Genomic DNA, 25,623 nt, shown 5'->3' with positions numbered 1-25,623 from the left:
CCTTAAGGAACTAGCCCTTGTTGGGAAACACTACAGGGTCAATGCAAAAGGGCAACCCCAGCCCCGCGTGACTCTCCAGCCAGGTGATAGGACGAGCGTCTCCACGTCTCAGAACCCGGCTTCCCCCGTCTATGAGAGGAAGACAGGAACTGCATCAACTTCATGGCACTGTTGTGGGTCTTACTGGAAGTTTTTTTAAGTCACTCAGCAAAGTGCCTGGCGTACAGTACACATCAATGAGTGTTAGCTATCGTTGTATCGTCACCCTCAACGTCACTGTCATTACCAAGCCCAGCCAACAAGCTCTTGCAAGTGATCAGGGAACAGAGCTCCCTTTGTGTCTGCTCAGCTGGGCCTTCGGCGGGGCAGGGTGAAGGAAGCGTCCACGGCAATTTCGCTTAGACCACAAAGGTTATGGAGGGTCTTGGGGCAGCCAGCTCTTCACTGTTCATACACAGGCAAACCTTTTATCTGCCTCAGCGCACAGCCCCGCCAGGATGGCAGGTTCAGATCAAGTTCACGTAATAAACACGTTCCCATCCTGGTTTAGGTCCTGTGGCTGAGGCTCTCACATTTTAGATGCCTTTTCTTTGCTCGTTCAGGGTCTGCACATCCCTTCCTGCAACATGATTTCCATCCAGTCCCCTGCTGAAATGTGAGCAGGATGCAAATGAAGGACTTAAAACTATCAGTCCAGAGACCCAACCTCTAGAACTTCTATCTTGACTGTTGGGGAGATTGCAAGCATCCCCCGTGATCCAAAGATGATGAGAGTGTTGCTGGCAGCGCGTCGGCCCAACCGAAAGAGAGTATGAGGATAGATGAAATCGTTCTCCAGGTTTTCCATCTGCTTTCTGCCAGCAGCTACCACGAAACATTCTTCATTGGGTTCAAATCACAGGGCCAAAAGAGGAGGAATTGGTAAAAGATCTGCTCAAGAAAAATGGACCCAGAATCTAGCTCAGAAACTGGGTGGACAAAGAAAGATATTTATAGAACACAATGGAGATTCAGGGGGCAGAGCTGATGAAACAGTGCCGAGTGTCACATCCAACATAAGGCGAGGTCAGAAACGGAGAAAATAAAAAGCGAACAGCATAACAGCATAGAAACAGGTCTGGATGTGGCACCTGACCCAGGGTAGGGGAGGCAGCACAGACCCCTCTTCTGTAGAGTGCGTGGGTGCTGGAGAGCAGTCTGCTTCTCTGTCCCAATGGCTGGATGGAGTCTGGAATGGGCAGCTGCTAGTTTCAGAGACCCACAGGCCTGAACAATTCTCTTAAAGCTTAAGAGATGACACTGGGACACCTGAGTGGCTCAGCGGCTGAGCATCTGCCTTCAGCTCAGGGTGTGATCCCGGGTTCCTGGGATCGAGTCCCATATTGGGCTCCCTGCAGGGAGCCTGCTTTTCCCTCTGTGTATGTCTCTGCCTCTCTCTCTGTCTCTCATGAATAAATAAATAAAATCGTTAAAAAAAAAAAAGAAGGTGACACTGTGTTCTAAGAATCACATTTTATAAAACTACAAGTAGTTTATAAAACTCTTTTTACCTATCAAGAGAACGAGGCAGCTCTATCTATTCTCATTCACTCATTCATCCATCACTCATTCTACTAATACTTATTGTGTGCTAAGGCTCTGTTCCAGGAGCTGGGAATAGAGATGAACAGAAAAACAAAGCTGTTTTTTTTTAAAGATTTTATTTTTTTTAATTCATGAGAGATCCATAAAGGCAGAGACATAGGCAGAGGGAGAAGCAGGCTCCATGCAGGAAGCCCAATGTGAGACTCCCTCCCAGGACTCCAGGATCCCACCCTGAGCTGAAGGCAGACGCTCAACTGCTGAGCTACCCGGGCATCCCATAGCCTCTGGTGTTTGTTTGTTTGTTTGTTTGTTTTTTAAGATTTTTATTTATTTATTCATGAGAGACACAGAGAGAGAGGCAGAGACACAGGCAGAGGGAGAAGCAGGCTCCATGCAGGGAGCCCGATGTGGGACTCGATCTTGCAACTCCAGGATCACGCCCTGGACTGAGGGCAGGCGCTCAACTGCTGAGCCACTCAGGCGTTCCCTAAAGCTTCTGTTTTTATAGAGTTTGCCTTCCACAGGATAGAGAGACTTCCCAACCTACACCCCCCATACACACACACATACAGACAGAAATGACATTTGGTATTTATATTTTGGGTGGTGATCAATACTGCAGAGAAAATAAAGCAGGAGGAAGGCTGAGAAGGACGAGGGAGAGTTGCTAGAGTCTATGCCCTTTGGGGAGACTTCTCCAATAATGTGACATTTGAGCAGACATGAAGAAAGTGAGGAATGATCTCTGATAAAGGTCTAATACCCAGAATAGGTAAAGAACTCTTACAACTCAACAACAAAAAGACAAACTACCCGACTTTTATTTTTATTTATTTATTTATTTACTTTTTAAATTTTATTTATTTATTCATGAGAGACACACAGAGAGACAGAGACACAGGCAGAGGGAGAAGCAGGCTCCATGCAGGGAGCCTGACGAGGGACTTGATCCTGGGTCTCCAGGACCACACCCTGGGCTGAGGGTGATGCTAAACCACTGAGCCACCTGGGCTGCCCCCACCAGACTTTTTTTTTTTAGATTTATTTATTTATTTATTCATGATAGACAGAGAGAACAGAGAGAGAGAGAGAGAGAGAGAGAGAGGCAGAGACACAGGAGGAGGGAGAAGCAGACTCCATACTGGGAGCCTGACTCGGGACTTGATCCCGGGACTCCAGGATCGCACCCTGGGCTAAAGGCAGGGGCTAAACTGTGGAGCCACCAGGGATCCCACCCTCCCCACCCAACTTTTAAAATGGGCAGAGGACTTGAACATTTTTCCAAAGAAGATACACACACATGGCCGCCAGCACAAGGAAAGTCCTCAACAGCTTACACTTTCTGATATTGTCAGTTAGAGAAATATGCTTATCAAAACCACTTCACACCCATTAGAATAGCTACAAAGTAAAAGGGAAAATAAGTAATCGTGAGGATACGGAGAGATTGGGACCCTTGTGCATTGCCAGTAAGAATGTAAAATGGCTTAGTCAACGTGAAAACCGATTTGGCAGTTTCTCAAAAAGTTAAATATAGAATTGCCATATGACCCAGCAATTCCAATCCTAAAGTTGAAAACAGGTACTCAAACAAATACATGGACATGCCTATTCATAGCAAGACTCTTCACAGTAGCCAGAGAGTGGAAGCAGCCCGACATCCACCAATGGATGAATGGATAAACAAAGGGGTATATCATCAGTGGAATATTATTCGGCCTTAAAAAGAAATAGGGTACTGATAGCTGCTACCACAGGATGAACCTCCAAAACATTATGCTGAGTCAAAGAGGCCAGATGCCAAAGGTCACAGATTGTATGATTCCGTGTATGTGAAATATCCAGGATGGATAAATCCATGGAGACAGAATGCAGGTGGTGGTGACCAGGGGCGGGAGGCTTTCCTTTGGAGTGACGGGAACGCTTCTCCCTCTGCATACATAGAGGTTGTGGTGGCACAGCACTGGGAATGTACTAAGCGGCACAGGATTGTTTACTTTCAAACGGTTGATATACGTTATGAGGATTACAGCTCAATAAATTACCAGAAAAAAATAAACACACCAGAAGGTGAGGCATAGGATGATCCCCAAGATAAACTGCCAAGGAAAAACAGTACGTGCACACTGCTGTGTACCCATCAACAGGGAATACGCCCCCATTCACCTTTCTGTACGTGATGACATTTGTAAAGTGTGCCTGTATTACCTACACAAGAAATTAAAAGTAAGCTAGTGAATTATTTTTATTTTTTTAAAGATTTTATTTATTTATTCGAGAGAGAGAGAGGGAGAGAGAGAGAGAGAGAGAGAGAGAAAGAGAGAGACACAGAGACCAAGGCAGAGGGAGAAGCAGGCTCCATGCAGGGAGCCCGACATGGGACTGGATCCTGGGCCAAAGGCAGGTGCTAAACCACTGAGCCACCCAGGGATCCCCTAATGAATTATTTTTAAACCCAGCGCTGACCTCAAGGAATGCCAACACTGATCGGCAGCGACTGACGACCCCGTGTCATGCTCAGCTTCACTTCTACGTCTGTAACGTGGTGCGCTAATTGTGTCTGCTCTCGAGGTTTTTTTTTTTTCGGAGGGTTTTTAAGCACATGAATGAGATTGTGCGTGTAAAGGGCACAGTGCTTGGGATACGGGGAGTGCTGAACAACTGGTGTGAGTCGTTGTACTCCACAAACTTGTGACAACGACATGGGTTTCTTCCACAACCATGGCCAGTTCTGCAACACCCGGGCACCAGCTGGGCCTGCTACAGCTCAGTGCAGTTCTTTTTTTTTAATTAATTAATTTATTTATTCATGAGAGAGAGAGAGAGAGAGAGAGAGGCAGAGACACAGGCAGAGGGAGAAGCAGGCTCCATGAGGGGAGCCCGATGTGGGACTCGATCCCGGGCCTCCAGGATCATGCCCTGGGCTGAAGGCGGTGCCACCCGGGCTGCCTGCTCAGTGCAGTTCTGACGCTATTTACCCCACAGGTTAAAGGCTCAGTCCCACATTTAAATAAAAAGAAACAGGTGTAATAAATTTTAATAATATATTGTCTCTAACCTAATGCATCTAAAATACTATCACTGCAATATGTAATCAATATAGAACTTATCGATGGGATTTTTTGCATTTTTTTGTACTAAGTCTTCAAAATCTGATGTGTGTTTTACACTTACAGCATATCTCAATTTGGACTGATTACATTTCATTTTTTTAAAGATTTTGTTTATTTATTTATAAATAAATAAATGACATGGGACTCGACCTCAGGACCCCAGTATCACATCCTGAGCTGAAGGCAGATGCTCAACTCCTGAGCCACCCAGGTGTCCCTGGACTGACTACTTTTCAAGCACTTGATAGCTACGTGTAGTCAGCGGCTGCCACACAGGACAGCAGTGGGTAACTGGACACAAAAATGATCTTTCAACAATTCAAAACAGATCTTTCCATTTTCTCTTTCAAAGGTCATACCTATGGGGCATTTAGAAAATATTTGTACACGCTTTGAAACACTAATTCCAATTTCCAAGAATCCATTTTTCAGAAATGCTCACATAAATGTGAAAAGATATATGAACAGGTTTGTCCGTTGTAGATTCGTGGAAGGGTCTGGGTTCTGGAGTCAAAATGCCTGGGTTTGAATCCTGGCTCTGCCACTTAATAGCTACATGATTTGCATAAATTATTAGACCCTTATCTTCCATTTCTTTGTACATAATTGAAATCATAACAGTGGGCTGTTTACAAAGATTAAATGAAGTAATCCACATAAAATGCTTCTGATAGTTCTGGCCCATAGTAGGTGTTCAATAAATCTTAGCTATTTTTATCATTACAAACAGAGAAAAAGAGTGACAATGGAAACGTCCGGCAGCAAGGAAATGATTTACTGAATTATGGTACATCTATGTGTTTTAAGCTACCCGAGAGGAGGGACCATGTTGTACTCCCTACTACACAACAGCCAGAACGGTACCTGGTACACGGTAGACACTCGGGAAGTATTTGAAGGACGAATGGCATGCAAAGTCTGTAGGATGAACAGAGCTGCTCGCCGTGTGTTTATAAGGAAAGAATGTAGAAAGATATGTACCATCTGATTCCATTTTTTTAGGGAAAAAAATAGGAGAAACACACACACACATATGTATATAAAGGAAATGTGTTTGTTAATTGCATAACCACAAGTAGAAGATGGGAAGCGTACCAAACCATTAATGGTTTTGAACCGGGAGGCTTACGATATTTATTTTTTATTGGACATCACCTCATGTCACAGTTATTTATGCGGTTGTCTCGTCCCATCCACCTGGTGAGCTCCGCTGGCTTGTTCTGCTCACCCCATTTCCTTCACTTCCCTAGCACTTGGGTTCTGACGTAGTGGAGTCCAGGGAATTGTTGCTGGATTGAATTGCTGATTATTGCTTCCCCGGCCCCCACCTACACTATGAGTCAGCACTTGATAGAGATCACACAGTTCCTTTTAAATGTTCTCATGTTAAATCTAAGTTCTGAGACATCATATTAAATGTGCCACTTGATTTGTCTCGTCTCTACCCGCTCAGGACCTAATGCTCAGTAGGTGGGGAGAACCTATGAGCTGAGCGAGTGGTTTGCATGATAAACATGTTGCAGGAGGCTGCCTTTTCCCAGAAATGCGCTGTTCACAGTGACAGCGAGAGAAAAAAAGACCAGCAGATCCCAGTGTGCTGGGCGCCTTCCTCCTCTCAAGACCTCTCTCCGGTGGTTCTGCCTCGTAAATTATGGAAATGGCATTAACATGTGCAGAATCTTTTTTTTTTTTTTTTAACATGTGCAGAATCTTAACTTCTGGTCTCAGGACCCAAATGTATCTATTTCTGTGTCCACGTCACATGTATTTATTCATCCGATGAACACCTGGAGGCCGCAATGTGCCGGCTGCTTGATGCCTGGCCCTGAAGATAGGACCACGAAGATGGCAGGCCCCATTCTTAAGGAGCTGAGTCTCTTGTTCTCACTTTCCTTTGTCATTGAGCACCAATACCCAGCAGCCACCTCCTTTATAAAAAACATTTCCCACCAGGCCTAGAATAAACCCAACTCTCGACCAGTGTGTAGAATTGTTGCAGGAGTCCTGTGTGCTAGGGTTTTACTGTTTTGCTTTTTTTTCCTAGACACTCGCTCATTGTGTGCTCAAGGGCAAGTCAAAGTTGCCTCTGTGCCTCGGTTTCCCCTCTTGGATATCTGTGGGGTATCTACTTGCCCTTCCTAACCCTCAGGGGCCTGGGGAGGGTTGCACAGGGGCCTGGGGAGGTCGCACAGATGTTGGGAGCTGGCGGGAGTGTCCATACCACTGCCTGGCTTGAACCAGGGTTGTCACCACAGTTTGAAGACAACGTGGACATGAGTCAGAGAACATATAAACTAGTTTCTTTCCCCTCGGTAGGAACACCTGTCTTTGGGGGGTTAGGTTTAAAATGAAAATATTTAAAAGTAGCTGTGTGATGTTGAAGAAGCCATTTCTCTTTCCTGAGTGTCCGTTTATGTTCCTACGGGATAAGGCAATGGGACTGGATTCACGGCTTTGAAGCTATGTTCCAGAAAACAGTTCACTGGGAAGAGCTTCTTCTAACCTCACGTCTGCAACTTGAGTGGCCAGAATTTAAAAAAAATTATTTTTTATTAAAAGTTATTTTACATATTTGGCTTCAGCGTAAGGTTTTCTTTTCTTTCTTTTCTCTCCCCTCCCTCCTTCCTTCCTCTCTCCATCCTCCAACTTCCTTCCTTCCTCCTTTCCCTTTCTTAGTCCTTTCTTCCTCCCGCCCTCCTTCCCTCCTTCCATCCTTTCCCCTTCCGCTTCCAAAATCCTAAATTAAAACAGGAAAAATACCCCTCACTGCTAAATAACCCGTAACATCCTTCTTGCTGTCGTGCCCACACCCGTGTGGATGTGTGCTATTTACTTAATGCGTGTGCACTCCGCTGGCACGCTTTGGGTGTGCATGAGGGCCTGAGTCCAGATTTCCCTTGTAGAGAGAATCAGCAACCATCTGTAGCCTGCTTGATCTTGGTTTCGAAGTGTGCGCTCCGAGATGACCATTCTTAAGAGCAGCATTCCTGAGTCTGAGTAACCTCTGGCAGCCAAGGGCTGAGTTAGAAATTCAAAAACCGGTCCAGGGAAAAGCTCTTCCCCCAAATGCTGCAGTGCTTGCGATGCACGTGTGACGGGCGGGCCTGGGAAGAGGAGGGTTGCGGGACAGTGCCACCTTGTGGCCCCGCGCTCACGCTCCCGATGGAGCCTGCCCGGCCCCTGCAGGGTTGAGCTCCTGGCAACGCGGAGTCTTAATTTATCGGGAAGGGGCGGGCGACAAGTGGCATCCTCTGTCCAGACATTCAAAACACATGTGAGGAAGGGAGGCCCTCACCCCTCACCTTGCCCTGGGCCTGAGCCCAGCCCGGGGCCCTGACTGAGCCCTCCCACGCCTGGCCCAGGGTTGCTGGGAAGAGGAAAAGAAATGTTTTTGTTTTTAAATATTTTATTTATTTATTCACAAGAGATACACACAGAGAGAGGCAGAGACACAGGCAGGGGCAGAAGCAGGTTTCATGCAGGGAGCCCGATGTGGGACTTGATCCTGGGACTCCAGGGCCACACCCTCGGCCAAAGGCAGGCTCCAAACCGCTGAGCCACCTGGGGATCCCAGGAAAAGAAATGTTAAGTCCAGGGCCTGGTGCATGGAAATCCTCAGAGGTTCCCACGTCTGTCTTCACCCTCTTCTACTTGGTGGACCAGACACGGGGTGACGACCGGCTCAGCCAGTGTCCGGACTCAGCCTGGTGCCGTGCTGTCCCGCACATGTACAACACGAACCGCAGATGGAAAACTCTAATTTGGTCTAATATTTTCTAGTAGTTGCATGGAAAGATGTCAAAAGAAACAGGTGAAGGTACTTTTAATATATTTTACTTATTCCAAGATATCATTATTTTGTATTTCAACATGCAATTAAAAGAAAAATCAGGGTGGGTCAGTGGTTAAACATCTGCCTTCAGCTCAGGGCGTGATCCTGGGGTCCTGGGATCGAGTACCGCATCGGGCTCCCCGCGTTAGCCTGCTTCTCCCTCTGCCTGTGTCTCTACCTCTTTCTGTGTCTCTCATGAATAAATAAATAAAAATCTTTTTTAAAAATTTATTTATTTATGATAGTCACACAGAGAGAGAGAGAGAGAGAGAGGCAGAGACACAGGCAGAGGGAGAGGCAGGCTCCATGCACCAGGAGCCTGATGTGGGATTCGATCCTGGGTCTCCAGGATCGCGCCCTGCACCAAAGGCAGGCGCCAAACCGCTGCGCCACCCAGGGATCCCCCTTTTTTTTTTTTTTTTTTAAGAAAAATTAGGGACACCTGAGTGGCTCAGTTGTTAGGTGCCTGCCTTCAGCCCAGGGCGTGATCCTGGAGTCCCAGGATCGAGTCCCATATCGGGCTCCCTGTATGGAGATTGCTTCTCTCTCTACCTCTCTCTCTCTTTGTCTCTCATGAATAAATAAACAAATCTTAAAAAAAAAAAAAGAAAAACCAGTAGTGAGATATTCTATGTTCCCTCCCCCCAACACCCCGATAACTAAGTCTTTGAAACTCGGTGTGTATTTCACACTCGGAACACACGTGCCTCCACAGGCCCTGCTCCCCGGGGAGCTCTGGAGCTACTCCTCCTGTCGCTGACTCGCAGCGTGCCCTCGGGCCCACCCACATACCCACTCCCTAATGTGGGTCTCCTTGTCTTGTTCTATGAAATATGGGGCTGGGCTGCTGACCTCTGATATTTCTCCCTGGAGGGAAGTTTTATGATCATAAAATGAGGCCTAAGTGGTTAGTGCCCTGCCCCACTGGGCGGCCCTCCGGGGGCGGCGAGAGGCCTTGCAAGAGCTCTGGGATATGCAGGCAGCGCTTCGAATGGGAGGGAAGTCAGTTTTTTTTCTTTTTTTTTCCTTTTTTTTTTTTTCACGGTGGTTGCCTGGTTTATTCCCTGGCCAACAAACAGGAAGCTAGGAGCTGAGGGGCCCAAACAGAGCAGGGCTGTGCAGGTATCAGGAGATAAAGGGAGCTCAGCTAAGTAGCCAGAGCAGCATCAGGGCCAGGCTGAGCAAGAGAGGCCCAAGGACACAGTGCGTAGCCTCACTCATGGCCCTGGCGTAGAACCTCGCCACCTCCTCGTTGGGGTTGCCCTGGGCCGGGTCGAACCACATCTGGATGCAGCGGCCGCTCCCTCGGCTGTAGTTGCTGACTTTGTAGGAGTGACTCCAGATTTCACTGCACAGAGCAGCAGATGTGGGGAAGTAGAAATGGAAGGGGTGGCAGGCAGCTCCCTCTGGACACTGGTTATACCCTGAGGTCCAGTTCCAGCCCTTGTGCCAGTTGCTCTTGCAGGTGTAGGAGGTGCGGCAGTCCTGCCACCATTGCTCACAATCCTCTCTGCACAGGGGCACGTGCAGGATGCGCTCCTTGCACCAGCTCTGATTTACCTCCTGAATCCAGGGCCCCAGGTTGGGGGAACACCCAGGTGTCCTGGATGAAGTGCTTTTTGCAGGCAGGTGTCATAGATCTGCAATGGTTCCAGTTAAATCTGTACTAGGAAATATCCTTATGGGCTTCCTGGCTGGTGTTGGCGAAGCAGCAGGAATTCTTCCAGGGGCTGCACTGCCATTAAGCCATTAAGTCAGTTATTCGTGTCATGTCTCCCCCAACCCTGCTTCCTGAGGATTGCCAGAGGCCAGCCTGACTTCGGTCCCCGGACTCCAGAGCTCCAGATGCCGCTGACTGCAGCCCCCGTGAAGGATTCCCTGGCCTCCTTCCGTCTTTTCTGGGCTCTGGATTCACCCTCAGTGGGCTCCTCTAACATTTGGAGCAAGACAGAGCTCTGGGCCCCACCTGAGCACCCTGAAAGCAGGCCTTCTTGGGTGCTGTGGGGAAATCGTGTGAGGCTGAAGTCTGAGCCCCCAAGCCTCAGCCAGGTGTCTATGGGGGACCCGGCTCTCCCACAGATGGATTAGAGACTCAAGTCAGCTTAGGAAGCCCCATCTGCGTGCAACAGCTCCTCGCCTGCACACCTGGGCAGAGCTAGAGTCCTCAAAGCACAAACGCCTCTGTATCTCACTCCCTTGCTTGAGGACCCCGACCTGAGACCATCGGCCAATCCCTGCAGCTTAGCAATGGGGGGCTGAGGCCCAGGGAGGACGAATGTTGCCAGGTCATGGGACCAGCCCATGACAGAGACTCTAGCCCCCATCCTGGGCTCTCCCCTCCCCTCCCCTCCCCTCCCCTCCCGGCAGCCCTCTCCACCACCGAGCCAGGCAGCTAGCTGTTGCCATCTGCTGCATTTGCTGGCAGCTCTGGGCCTGTCATGGACAGCCTTGGGTAAAACCACTCAAACGCAGAAGCCCTGGAGGTTTGGCTCTGGGTCTGCTGGATGGGCTGGGGGTTCCAGAAAACAAGGTCCTGGGTGAGCTGGGTCCCTTTAACCTCACCCCCAGCTGCCTCAGCTCCAGCTCCCTTCCCCATACACACCCAGAGCCACCCCCAGCGAACCACTCTCCCTCTCACCTCCGGGCCTTGGCCCTCAGGTAGCTCCCTCTGCCTCTCTGCAGGTGGCCAACTCCTACCCTCAGAGACCTGCCCGGACATCATGTGCTTCACCCTGTTTCCCAAAGTCACCCTGTTATGTCACCCTGTTAACCCCTGCTGGCTTCTCCCTGCCTATGCAGGGCCTGGCACAGTTTATTTTTTAATTAAAAAAATTTTTTTCCAGGATCCCTGGGTGGCTCAGTGGTTTAGCGCCTGCCTTAAGCCCAGGGTGTGATCCTGGAGACTCAGGATCGAATCCCACGTCGGGCTCCCTGCATGGAGCCTGCTTCTCCCTCTGCCTGTCTCTCTCACTCACTGTCTCTCTCTCTTCTCATGAATAAATAAATAAAACCTTAAAAAAATTTTTTTTTCCTGGCACAGTTTAATGATAGAGATGTGAATGAGGTCCTGGATTCTGGAATGTTCCCATTTCAGACTGGAACAGCACGGGAACAGCCTCCTCAGCCCCCTCCTCCAGGGCTGCCCATCTCTCCTTCTCTCCCTTCCTTTCCTAAGTGCCCAGACCCCGCAGGAAAGTGCCCCTGCGGGCCCAGGCTGCTGGGACCTGGGAGGTCTCTGACAGCCCCTGGCTCCTCCTGGCAAGCTCGCGTCACTGCCACTCTGCGGGTGCCCAAGAGGTGGCGCCAAAGTGCTGCGGAGAAGGGCATCCCTGGCTCCCTCGGGGCTCCCACCTCAGGGCCAGAGCCCACCTTAGGTCCTGTTGCCGTTACAGGGTCCCGCTCTCCAATAACTGTGGGGCTGCAGGCTCCTTGACATCGAAGGCCAGGAAGGCTCTGCTCATTCCTGGGGCCCCGTGCTCCATCAGGCTGGGCTCCGAGTCACTCCTTGTAAGCCAGCCCCTGCCCAGGCTGTTTGGGGGCACGGGGGACAGAAAGCCATGCAAGGGCTGACAAGGTGCTCACTGACATGCACTTCCTATGATTTCAATGTCCTAGGCCGGGAGCTGGTGGAGAGCTTGGCCATTATTCGGAGCTGGCGTGCCTGAAATGGGTTACAGGTTTATGTGGACATTGACTCTCGGGGTCCTGCCCCTTGGGATGGCTGGTGGAACCAGGAGGGTGGGACTCCCTGAGCCAGCTGCCTGTAGCAGAGAGCAGCCTCATTGGTTGCAAAATTATTATTATTTTCTATACAAGGATACCCCGCTTTTCAAAAGTTCACATTATGCCACTCAATGTTCTTGTGAGACTTGTGCTAGTACCTGTTTTGGCCCCCTGAAGGAAACCCAAAGAGGATTTTGGCTTTTATGGAGAACAGCAAGAGGCAAATGTCATATTCGGTCCTTGTTTTGCACGAGCCATTACAGAGGTAACGGGTACCCCAAGCAGAGAGAGCAGCCTTCTCAAACTCCCGCCCTGGGAACGGCGCTCAGCATCCCTGCATCAAGCTGCCACAGCTTTGAACTGGGTCTGTTCAAAGCTTAAGACGCTTAAGATGCGTCTTAAGGTATAGAGAGGTTGTTTTGAGGGGACTGAGAGGTTATATTTTGGGCCTAAGTGTATACATTAATGGTAATGCCTTCTTTGCTTTACACCATTTTGGCTTGTGAAAGCTTTCTTTCTTTTCTTTAAAGATTTTATTTATTTTAATTAATTAATTAATTAATTTAAGATTTCACTAACATGAGAGACACACAGAGAGAGGCAGAGACACAGGCAGAGGGAGAAGCAGGCTCCACACAGCGAGCCCGATGTGGGACTTGATCCCGGGACTCTGGGATCACACCCTGAGCCGAAGGCAGCCGCTTAAGCACTGAGCCACCCAGGCATCCCCATTTATTTATTTTAGAGAGAGAGACACAGGACAAACGGGAGGGCAGAGGGAGAGGGAGAGAGAGGGAATCTCAAGCAGACTCGATATTGAGTCTGAAGCCCAACACAGGGCTTGATCCCAGGGCCCTGAGATCATGACCTGAGCTGAAACCAGAGGTTGGACACTTAACCAACTGAGCCACCCAGACGCCCTTTGTGAAAGGTTTCATAGGAACGCTCTACTATGGGAGAGCAAACCTCTATTTACTCAGAATGAACGTTATCGCAAGCCCTTCTCTCTGGCTATACTGCTCAGTAGGGCCGCTAGCCGCTAGTCACTAGCCACAGGTGATGATTTAGATTAAAATTACTCACAATTAAATAAAATTCACAATCCACGTGAGCCACATTCCGGGTACCAGTGGCCACACAGCTGCCAGCAGCTCCCATACCAGACAGCACAGGGATGAAGATTTCCATCATTGCAGAAAGTTCTGTTGGATAGCACTAATCTGGAGTAAGTTCTAGGTTGCATTAGGGTGTGCTCTAGAACCTAGAGAGCTCTTGACTCTAGCACACTACCATCCGTTACTGTGGTTGTTGTAAGGGAACAGAGAAATGGAATCAGACAGACCTAGGATGAACCCCTGACTTTGCCATTTACTAATTTTGTGACCCCGGAGAAGTCATTAGCCTCTCTCAGTCTCTTTTTTGTCATCTATGAAATAGGGACAGTATTATCCTGCTCCCCTGGGTTACTGGGAGGACTAAATGAGGTAGGGTAGATGAGTCATCAGATGCAGTGCCTGGCATGTGGTTCTATGGCCAGACCACCCCAACTGACTTTGTCTTCTTACAGCCACCCACCCACAAAAGCCCTTATCTCTGGTCTCTACTGTGTTCAGGCCTGTGTCAGCCTCCACAGTTTATTCAAAGGGAGCAAAGGGCTTAATTCTAGAAGGAGATTGCAATCGAGGCGGGAGGGCAAGATAAGTGCATGAAGCAACCTGAAAACAATTCTGAGGCAATACACAGGACAGTGTGTCCTCCAGTGATACAGGGCCCGACGGGAAAGGCATTCTGTAGGGCCAGGGGGCTCATCAGACATGTGGTCTGCGAGGGAGCATAGGGTGGGATGGGCAGAGCTGATGGCAGAGGAGTGGCACCAGAGGATGGTGCTGGGCCAGAGGAACAGCATGGGCGAGGGCGGGTGCAGAGGTGGGCGAGGAGGTGGCCCAGGCTAGCATGCGAGGGGCCAAGGGGAAGTTGAGCCCAGGTTTTTGTGGTGGGGGAGCCACGAGGGCTTGGCAAGAAAATCACTCAGCTCTCGGAAAGCGTGGTTCAATTGCTTGAGTTGGATGAAGCAGGTGGTTGCCGGGCAGGTGGGGCTTTGCGCTGTGGAACGGGGGAAGGTGGCGCTGGCAGCTCCAGTCGGAGGGTCCGGGAGGGAGATCGTGAAGTCTAGGTGACTATCAGGGAGATGTGACACCAGAGAGCTGCCGATGTGCCCTGGGCTCAGATTGCTGGGCCCCAACCTGCCAACCAGGAAGGGCACTCGGTTGGCTTGTACAAGTAGTCCAGGTGGCAGTGGGCAGTGGGTGGGTGGGGAGAGGATGCAGGACGGAGGAAATACATTCGCAGCATATCCAAATCTGAGCCTCAGCTCAGCTGAGAAAAAGAACTGGGTGAGGCCTGAGATGGGAGGTAGCGGTGAGGAGAGGAGGGAGGTGGCTCCAGCCTGGACTAGGGCTCTGGGAAGGGGGCTGGGTACAGATTCACCAAGTAGAAACCCCTCTCCCCATGTGCACATGCCTGTATACCTACACGCTCAAGTACGTGTGGAAAGCCCCCCCCCAGTTTACATGTATATGCTAATCATACCCAGAGACCCTTAAGGAAACATGCACATGCACATTTATACAAATGCACGTGTACGCGCACATGCAGGCACACATCAACACACATGTGCGTATACACGTGGTCTCCCCCAGCCGGGCCTCTCCCAGGGGAGGAGCTGGTGCTGGCATTGAGCTCGCAGCAACCGAGCCAGATGAATCTGTCTTGCCTGGGCACCGAGTCCATTTCTGATGGAGGCTTCTCCAGCCTTTGCTTGTAAACACTATTTATTTTGGAAAGCAACTTCTCTGTTTTCAAATAAAAAGTTGGGACATGTGGTATTGGATTTCCCTGATCTGACATTGACCTAGAAAAATGTGCTGGCAGGAACAGAAAATGCGCTGCCCCACTGTGCTGGCAGGCACAAGCGAGTTGCACTCTTCTTGGCTTTGACTGCAAAGGTTAAGGTGCAAGCGAGGGGGTAGCGCTGCCTCCTTGCCCGAGCAAGCATTCTCCCTGCAGGGTAGGGGCGGGGGCGGGGGGTGGGAAACTGAGGCCCAAGTCTGGGGGCTTCCTGCAGGCCTGTGGGCTCAGGGCACGGAAGAGCAGGCTGGTAGGGTAAATCGGAGATGGCTCTGGAGGTGCACCTATCACGGGGGCCAGTGACAGGGCCAGCATGCAGAGAGTGAGCAGCTCCAGCCCAGGCAAAACAGGTATGGGGCCCAGCTAGGGGGATCCCCAGAGTCGTCATCAGGGGAATGGGCAACTTCAGCTCTGGATGACGCTTGAAACAGGCTCCTGTCCCTTGGAGGAGAACGGGCTTCCAGGAGACAGAGCGGCCAGGACTGTCTGGTGAAGGTCACGGTCCGCTACAGGCCGGGGAGGCAGGGGGTGCTGGGTACTAGTTGTACAGAGTCCAAGGCAGGAGCTCTGCATCGTGGTGGGAACATGAGCACCCACAGTCCCTTAGGGGTAGGGGGTCCTGACCTGGTTGGCATCAAAGGAGGCTGAAGAAGCAATAGGATCCATCGGCCCCACAGAACCCCTCAGAATCCCTCCGCCCAGTGGGAGACTTAATTCTGTCCTGTTGAGACCAGGTTCCACATTCTGGCCCATTTGCCTCGTGGCCTCTTGTGAGGATGAAATGAGACCAGAAGTGTAATGTGCCCAGCCAGGGCTGGTGACACGGTAAGTGCCCAGTAAATCTGAGATCAAACCCTGGCTTCACCACTCACTAGCTGTGTAGACTAGGGCAGTCTACCCACCTGTGCCTTAGCTTCCTCATCTGTAGAAGGCTGTTGGGGACCCAATGAGTCAATCCACGTAAGGCATTGTGAATAGTGCCCAGCACTTAATAAGCACAATGAAATGCTTACTTATGAATGAAATATTCTTAGTGATTTATTCATGCACGCATGCATAGACTTATTCATTCAGCAAGTATTTACCGGGCCTGCTAGTGTGGGACACTGTTGGGGCACTGGGAATACAATGGTGACCGGGAGACAAGCTCCCCGGTAGGTAGAATGACGGCCCCTCCCCTCGGCCCCCTCCCCCTTCTAATCCTGGAACACACGCTGTGCTGCATGCGGGGGAGGGGTGGAGGGTTTAAGGTTGCAAATCAGCTGGTCCCAGATGGAGATGATCTTGGTGAGGGGCGAAGGGGGGCAGGAGCCTCAACATTATCCCAAGGGTCCTTCTGAGTGCAGGAGGAAGACCAGAGAGCCAGAGTCAGACATGTGAGGGCCAAGCAGAGGTCAGAGCGATGGGATTTCGGGCTTTGATGATGGAAGAGGGCCACGGGCCAAGGAGTGTGGGTGGCCTGTAGAAGCTGCAAAAGAGAAGGAGCTGGATTCTCCCCTGAAGCCTCCAGAAAAGAATGCGGCTCCGCCCCTGATTTTAGCCCAGTGAGCCCTCCGCCCTCCAGAACTGTAGGGATAATAGATCCGTGTTGTTTTAAGCCACGAAATTTGTGGGAATTTGTTATAGCAGCAGTAGGATACTAACATAAACCCTTCCTCGTGGAGTTTACATTTATATGGGGGGGATAGACGGTAAGGAAGTAAATAAGGAAATAAACACGGTGTGTGGGATGGGCATTTGCTTTCCTGTGTGTGGGGTGGTGGGCCAGGCTGCTGGGCACAGGCGTAGCTGCGGGGGCTTGGGGGGCAGCACAGGCTGGAGGGAACTTGCCAGTCTGCCGTCCCCCCAGCGAGGGGCACCTGCATCTGTCGTGCCCCTCCGTGTGGCCGAAGGGCAGGGGCTGCTCTGTGCCCGTGCTTCCAGGCCCTGGTGGGGTGCCCGGCCTGGGCTCAGGAGCTGGGGCCGGGGAGGGGCAGGTACGAGGGGCTGGTGCAGGAGTTGGGGCGGCTGCTGCCGGAAGCCTGGGGGGATTAGCGTGCTCCCCGGGAGGCCTGCTGGTGAGGCTGAGAACAGGAAGATGTGGAATTTGCCAGAGCGGAGTCAGGACGGGAGCCCGGGGAGCTGGGCCAGGGGTCCCCTCTGTGAGGACCTCCCCAGGTTTCTGGACTGAGGACTCGAGCAGCACCTGGAATCCCTTCTGGGTAGTGTTGCTGTAAACTCCTTTGCCGCAGGCATTGTCGCCGCAGCAGGCATTGTCGCTGCATAACCAGTTGGCCCAAAGGCAGTTTTGCAGTGGAAGGTAACGTGCGGAGCTGGCTGGCTCCACTCCTCCACCAACACGCTACTGCCTCGGGTATGGCAGCTGGTTGTCTGTTGGGTTTTATGTCTACACGGACAAAGTTTTTTTTTAAGATTTTATTTATTTGTTCATGAGAGATACAGAGAGAGAGAGAGGCAGAGGCACAGGCAGAGGGAGAAGCAGGCCCCATGCAGGGAGCCCGATGCGGGACTCGATCCCAGGTCTCCAGGATCCCGCCCTGAGCCAAAGGCAGACGCCAAACCACTGAGCCACCTGGGTGTACCCCAAATTTCTCACTTTTATGTCGCAGTAGGCCCTCTTCATCCTTTCATCCTGGGGGGTTCTGTTCCCCACCACCATGGTCTTCCATGGCCTGGAAGCTGATGATGCTCCCCGTGACCCCTGGCCAAGGTCAGCGGCAGGCGCCCGCGCCACCGTGCCTGGGTCACCCCTGCCCCCCACTTCATGTCCTCCCTGGAGATGTCTGATCATGTCCCACCATCTCACGGTGGGGGGCAGCGGGGGAGTACAGGACAATAGGACACGTTCACGTAACTTTTATCACCACATGCTGTTATAACTGTTCTACATTTTTTTAAAAGTCTCTCTTTTTTTTAAGATTATTGATTTATTTATTCTTGAGAGACAGAGAGAGAGAGAGAGAGGCAGAGACATAGGCACAGGGAAAAGCAGGCTCCATGCAGGGAGCCCGTCGCGGGACTCGATCCCAGGACTCCGGGATCACACCCTGAGCCAAAGGCAGATGCTCAACTGCTGAGCCACCCAGGGATCCCCTAGGTGTAGACTTTGAGTGAATGGTGCTTCGTGGCCTGTGTTAGGAATTCAGGTTGTGCACTGAGCAAGGGCGTCAGCCCAAAGGGTCATCACCCACGCGGCGGATCCACACCGATTTACGCGGGTGTGCACGGGGCAGCTCTGACACTCTGGGCAGGTGGATGGCGCTCTGCTGCTGCGGATCTTTGACCTGGATTCACAGGGCGCTTGGGCCCGTGCCTAAGCTCTGCGCTCCTGTGTGCTGTCTGCGAATGCTGGACTCCAGCTGTCCTTTGCAGTCTTGCCTCCGGATGGCCTTTGATGCCTGATTCCCAGGCCCCTGAGGCTTTCAACTTGACCTGGTTGCCTCACCAGGGCGGGTGGGGAGGAGGGGGCGTGGCCCCAGGTGTGCCCCTGTGGTGTGTGTGTGCACGGAGCTGGGGAGGCTGCACAGCAGGCAGAGCTGTGTTAGGTTATGTGGAAATATACTATCGTGACCTTTCCTTTTTTAACCTGAAGAAGGGGCATCTTTTCCTAATTTGCCTGAAGGTGTCATATGGGCTGTCCAGACCCTGTCCCGGCTCACAGAGATGCGGCCTTTACAGCTGCCATCAGTGTGGTGAGGCCTCACCCTGCACGTCCCTATATAAAGTTCAGTTCTTTAGTAACTAAAGTCCTACTCCCTGGGTCAGCTGTGACTTGGTCTCAGTCTCTTAACCACGAGGCTGGTCCCAGAACTCCGCCCCTGCCTAGTGTCCATTGTATCTGAGCTCACTGCCTGCAGCGCACCTGCCTCTCAGTGTCCCCATCCAGAGGCAAAGGCAGTGTCTACACGGTCATGGATGAGTGGAAAACAGAGTTGAAGGCAGACCTAGGGAAGGGGTAGGGTCTAAACCGGGACAGCCTTTCTGGGGAGAGGTTTGACAATATGGATGGAGGCACATCCTGTAACACAGGGATCCCACTCTTGGGAATTTGTGCTTAAGAGAGAATCAAGGATGTGTGCACAGGTTTTGCTGAAGATGTTAGTGGAAGCACTGTTTGTGCTAGCAGTAGTTGAAAATAACCCAAAAGTCCATCAAGAGAAGGAGCGACTGAATCACAGATGGTCCTCGACTTTCACACATACTAGTGTTCCCAGAAATCCATCCAAATGTCAGATGTTTGAAACAGACAATAGTTTATCTTGAAAAACTAATAGCTCTTACAGTTAGGAGAGTTGTTAATATCCTTCTCTAATTTTTTTTAAAGATTTTATTTATTTATTCATGAGAGATACAGAGAGAGAGAGAGGCAGAGACACAGGCAGAGGGAGAAGCAGGCTCCATGCAGGGAGCCTGTCGTGGGACTTGATCCCGGGTCTCCAGAATCAGACCCTGGGCTGAAGGCGGCACTAAACCGCTGAGCCACCCGGGTTGCCCATCCTCCTCTAATTTAAAAACATTGTTCAGTCACAGAATATGCCTGTTAAGACACAATCTTGAATAATAGGTGCCTTGGTTTGGGTTTCCCCAAAAGTAACACCTGAGACAGAAATTGGAATGCAGGTAGATGGGAAGCTGGGCTGGAGCACATGGAGATGTGAGAGGCTGAGAGGGTCTGGGGAGGTACTCATCAGGTCTGTTCGGGTGGGTCTCTAGATTTTGTATGTTTTCCCTGAATCTTGTTCTTTAATGATTGAACCTACAGATGACAAGCCAATACAGAGGTGCTCATTTGAGAATGAAGATTTCCCACACGATTTCTGATCTTTGTCACAGTTTAATGAGGACTACATCAACATTTCTACATTTCTACTTTCTGCAGGTTTTTATACAATGGTAAGTACCAAATGTAATCTCCAAGTAAGTATGAGGAATGACAAGAGTGGCTAACACTTATAAAAACATACCTGGGTTTACTTTGTCCTCACGGCAATGGTATGGGGTAGATATTACTATTATTGGTACTTTATAGGTAAAGAAATGGAGGCCCAGGGTGGTTAAGTAATTTGCTCAAGGACACACAGCCCTTGGATAGCACATCTTGGCAGTCTCGCTCCGGAATGCATGCTCCTCATCAGCCTACATGGCAATGCCCAGGCACCTGCTAGAAAGAGTCCCTTGGCTGACTGACTGATCAAAGACCGGACGTGGCATATGAAAGGGAGTGGAGGGGTGTTAGTACTAATGTACAAAAATGTAGGTTTTCTAAGTTAAATATGTCAACACCAGTGTGGTAGAAAATGGTTTATGGCTGTAGCAGGTCGAGACTTTATTTTATTTTATTATTATTATTATTTTAAATAAATTTATTTTTTATTGGTGTTCAATTTGCCAACATATAGAATAACGCCCAGTGCTCATCCCGTCAAGTGCCACCCTCAGTGCCCATCACCCAGTCACCTCCACCCCCTGCCCACCTCCCTTTCTACCACCCATAGTTCGCTTCCCAGAGTTAGTCTCTCATGTTCTGTCTCCCTCTCTGATATTTCCCACTCATTTTTTCTCCTTTCCCCTTTATTCCCTTCCACTATTTTTTATATTCCCCAAATGAATGAGACCATATAATGTTTGTCCTTTTCCGATTGACTTACTTCACTCAGCATAATACCCTCCAGTTCCATCCACACTGAAGCAAATGGTGGGTATTCGTCGTTTCTAATGGCTGAGGAATATTCCATTGTATACATAGACCACATCTTCTTTATCCGTTCATCTTTGGAAGGACACCGAGGCTCCTTCCACAGTTTGGCTATTGTGGACATTGCTGCTAGAAACATCGGGGTACTGGTGTCCCGGCGTTTCATTGCATCTGTATCTTTGGGGTAAATCCCCAACGGTGCAATTGCTGGGTTGTAGGGCAGGTCTATTTTTACCTCTTTGAGGAACCTCCACACAGTTTTCCAGAGTGGCTGCACCAGTTCACATTCCCACCAACAGTGCAGGAGGGTTCCCCTTTCTCCACATCGTCTCCAACATTTCTGGTTTTCTATTGTTGATTTTCCCCATTCTCACTGGCGTGAGGTGGTATCTCATTGTGGTTTTGATCTGTATTTCCCTGATGGCCAGTGATGCGGAGCATTTCCTCATGTGCTTGTTGGTCATGTCTGTGTCTTCCTCTGTGAGATTTCTGTTCACGTCTTTTGCCCATTTCATGATTGGATTGTTTGTTTCTTTGCTGTTGAGTTGAATAAGTTCTTTATAGATCTTGGAAACTAGCCCTTTATCTGATACGTCATTTGCAAATCTCTTCTCCCATTCTGTAGGTTGTCTTTGAGTTTTGTTGACTGTATCTTTTGCTGTGCAGAAGGTTCTTATCTTGATGAAGTCCCAATAGTTCATTTTTGCTTTTGTTTCTCTTGCCTTCATGGATGAATCTTGCAAGAAGTTACTGTGGCCAAGTTCAAAAAGGGTGTTGCCTGTGTTCTCCTCTAGGATTTTGATGGAATCTTGTCTCACATTTAGATCTTTCATCCATTTTGAGTTTATCTTTGTGTATGGTGTAAGAGAGTGGTCTAGTTTCATTCTTCTGCATGTGGATGTCCAGTTTTCCCAGCACCATTTATTGAAGAGACTGTCTTTCTTCCAGTGGATAGTCTTTCCTCCTTTATCGAATATTAGTTGACCATAAAGTTGAGAGTCCACTTCTGGGTTCTCTATTCTGTTCCATTGATCTATGTGTCTGTGTTTGTGCCAGTACCACACTGTCTTGATGACCACAGCTTTGTAGTACAACCTGAAATCTGGCATTGTGATGCCCCCAGCTCTGGGTTTCTTTTTTAAAATTCCCCTGGCTATTCGGGGTCTTTTCTGATTCCACACAAATCTTAACATAATTTGTTCCAACCCTCTGAAGAAAGTCCATGGTATTTTGATAGGGATTGCATTAAACGTGTAAATTGCCCTGGGTAACATTCAGGTCGAGATTTTAATCTATTAACTCAGATGGGCTAAAAACACATTTCATTATTTCCATTGCCTGAAGTAAATTTTTTAAATTTATTTTTAAAGATTTTATTTATTTATTAATGAAAGATGCAGAGAGAGAGAGAGAGAGAGAGAGAGAGAGAGAGAGGCAGAGACACAGGCAGAGGGAGAAGCAGGCTCCATGCAGGGAACTTAATCCTGGGATCACGTCCTCAGCCGAAAGCAGACAGTCAATCTCTGAGCCACGTAGGCGTCCCAGTAAATTTTATTTTAGACACACCTCACTGAGTGGGGGAAATTAATCCTGATAGGTACGGGGGGGCTGCCTCGACCCTTTTCCTAGGGCCTGGGAAGGTGGATAGGGCCAGATGTTGGGTCAAGGGAGGTGGTGGTAGGGGTTGCAGTGAGGCAGTGGGAGGGTGTCTAAGCTAAGAGGGCCTCCTTGCATTTGCTACCGGGTCACTTGTCCACACCAACTCCTCCATCCTGAGTCCTTCCGAGTCCACTGGCTCTGTGGCAGTGATCCCATGCCCTCTCAGAGGCAAGGGCATCACTTGAATGCCCTTGGCTACACTGAAAGCCATGGCTATTTCCCTCTGCTTTCTGAGAACAGTCACTACGTCTCTGTGTGACGCTGCCCTTTCCCTGACCCAGCCCTACATGAAGAGACTGCCTGGAAGAGGGAGGGGAAGGGAGGAGACAAAATAGCGCAGTAGCACCTGCTCCCGGCCTAGCCCCGCTATTTCTCTTTTTCTTCCATCAAAGAAGTTTTTTGTTTTTGTCTTTGTTTTGCTTTCAAGGGTGAGAAAAACAGCTCTGTCTCGCAACTGTGTAGCTCCACATCTGGTGCATTACCCATCGCAGATTCCTTTCTGTTCTCGCTATTCTGATTGTCTATCGTAGAATGATAAAGTACCCCGTAAGTTATTGGTATGAGACGTACACATTTTATTTTAGTCTAAGGTTGCCAGATAAACTATGATGAATGTTTCACCTGTATATATTTTTATCTTTAAATGTTAAAAACTTAAAATTTATCTTCAAGTACTATACATAATAAACAATTTTTTAAATTATTTTTATTTTTTAAAGGTTTTATTTTTTAAATATTTTATTTTTTATTTATTCACGAGAGACACACACACACACAGAGAAGCAGAGACACAGGCAGAGGGAGAAGCAGGCCCCATGCAGGGATCCTGATGTGGGACTCGATCCCGGGTCTCCAGGATCAGGCCCTGGACTGAAGGCGGCACTAAACCGCTGAGCCACTGGGCTGACCACGTAATAAAAATTGAATCCCAGTTAAATTGGGATTTTAGATAAGCAATGTATTTGCTTAAATAGGAGTTTATCCCCTGCAGTACTGGGGGTACAGTCAAACTATACAATTATTCATTATCAATCTGAAATTCAAATTTAACTGGATGGCCTCTATTTTTGTTTGCTAAATCTAGCAACAGTGTCTTGGTCACAGTTTTGTGGGGCAGGAATTTGAGTAGGGATTGGCAGGGGTGAAGGAAGCTCTTCCATGGTGCTTCTACACATGCGTGTCTGGTGCAAGGGTGCTCCGTGGCCTGACGTGCCCTCTTCACAGGAAGTCCCATCCTCCAGGGCTTTTCCATGCACGTAGGGATTTTCAAACAATAGTGGCCCTGGCGTAGGCAGCCTTCTTAACCTGGAGGCTCTGGACCTGGCTCCAGAAACAGGAAATAGAAGCTGTCAGTCTCTTAAGTCTTGGACCTCACAACTGGTACGACATCATTTCTACCTTATTCTACAGGCAGCATCACAAAACACGTGGCTTCACCAGGAGGGGACATAGACCCGGCCTCTTAATGAGAGCAGTGGCAAAGAATCTGCAGTTATCTTTAATCGGCCGCCTCTAAGTTTGGATGTCACCTGAGTTTCTTCCTTCCTTTCCTTTTTCTTTTTTTTTTTTTTTTTAAAGATTTTATTTATTTATTCATGATAGACACAGGAGAGAGAAGCAGAGACACAGGCAGAGGGAGAAGCAGGCTCCACACAGGGAGCCTGATGCGGGATTTGATCCCAGGTCTCCAGGATCACGCCCTGGGCCAAAGGCAGGCACTAAACCGCTGAGCCACCCAGGGATCCCCTTCCTTCCTTTCCTAAAGGCCATGATAGCACCTCCATTCACCTGTTGTCGGGTTGGGTGAAGGGTCCTAGAAAAAGAGCATGATCAGAATACATCATCCCACTATATAACCAAAAAAATGGCCAGGGTCGAATGTTATATGTAGATGATTCCCAACTTACAGTGGTTGGACTGTAAAATTTTTAAAAATTTTGCAGTGGTGTGAAAGTGATACACACTCAGTAGAAACCAAACTTTAAATTTTGATGTTTCCCTGCACTGGTGATATGTGGTATGATCCTCTCTCGTGTTGCTTGGGAGTGGCCTGGAGCCACAGCTGCCAGTCAGCCATGCCATCAAGACGGTAAATGACTGATACCCTGGCAACCATAGTCCTAGAACCATTCTGTTTTTCACTTTGGGTACAGTGTTCAATACATTACACCAAGTATTCATTATAAAATGGGCTTTGTGTTAGATGGTTTTGCCCAACTGTAGGCTAATGTTCGGAGCACATTTAAGGTAAGTGAGGCTAAGCTATGATAGGTAGGTGTACAGGTGTATCTCTTTTTATTGTGCTTTCCTTTATTACACTTTGCAGCTACCATGTTTTTTACAAATTGAAGGTTCGTGGCAACTGTGCATGGAGCAAGTCTATCAACACAATTTTTATTTTTTTTTTAAATGTATTTATTAGAGAGAGAGAGGAAGAGAGAGAGAGAGAGAGACAGAGACAGAGACACAGGCAGAGGGAGAAGCAGGCTCCATGCAGGGAGCCCGATGTGGGATTCGATCCCGGGTCTCCAGGATCACACCCTGGACTGAAGGCGGTGCTAAACCGCTGAGCCACCCGGGCTGCCCCAGTTCTGTTTTTCAAACCAAGAAAGGTGAGACTCGTTAGCTGAGGCCTCAAAAAATTGGATAAAAACTCATAACTGTTCCTCTCCACGGAAATCTTTAGTAAAAGGCGAAAGATTTATGCGATCTGAAGAGAAACGAGTATCAACACAATTTTTCGAACAGCATTTGCTTACTTCTTGTCTGTGCGTCACATTTTAGTAATTCTCATAATATTTCAAATTTTTTCGTTATTTAATTCTTTAAAAAAGATTTTATTTATTTGAGAGAGAGAAGAGCACAAGAGGGGGAGGAGTGGAGGGAGGGAGAGAGAGAAGCAGACACCCTGCCCAACAGGAAACCCAATGAAGGGCTCTGTCCCAGGACCCTGAGATCATGACTTGAGCTGATAGCAGGTGCTTAACCAACTGAGCCACCCAGGTACCCCACTTTTTCATTATTTATCGTGGTGATCTGTGATCAGTGATCTTTGATGTTACTATTGTAATTGTTTTGGGGGTGCTTTGAACTACGTTCCTATAAGGTGA

At 49.1% G+C, this 25,623-nt stretch overlaps 1 non-coding gene and 1 pseudogene across 1 annotated transcript; both read right to left on the bottom strand.

Annotated features, from left to right (window-relative positions):
* Positions 1-9,616: 9,616 nt before the first annotated feature.
* LOC140615231 (folate receptor alpha-like) lies at positions 9,617-13,440 on the bottom strand (annotated as a pseudogene).
* An 11,688-nt stretch (positions 13,441-25,128) lies between these two features.
* LOC140615659 (U5 spliceosomal RNA) lies at positions 25,129-25,241 on the bottom strand. Its single transcript, XR_012016142.1, has one exon. It is a non-coding gene; the product is annotated as a U5 spliceosomal RNA (small nuclear RNA).
* Positions 25,242-25,623: the final 382 nt, after the last annotated feature.

Source organism: Canis lupus, chromosome 23 (assembly GCF_048164855.1).
Source record: "Canis lupus baileyi chromosome 23, mCanLup2.hap1, whole genome shotgun sequence".
NCBI classification, from domain to species: Eukaryota; Metazoa; Chordata; class Mammalia; order Carnivora; family Canidae; genus Canis; species Canis lupus.
This window is presented reverse-complemented; position numbering and strand designations above follow the sequence as displayed.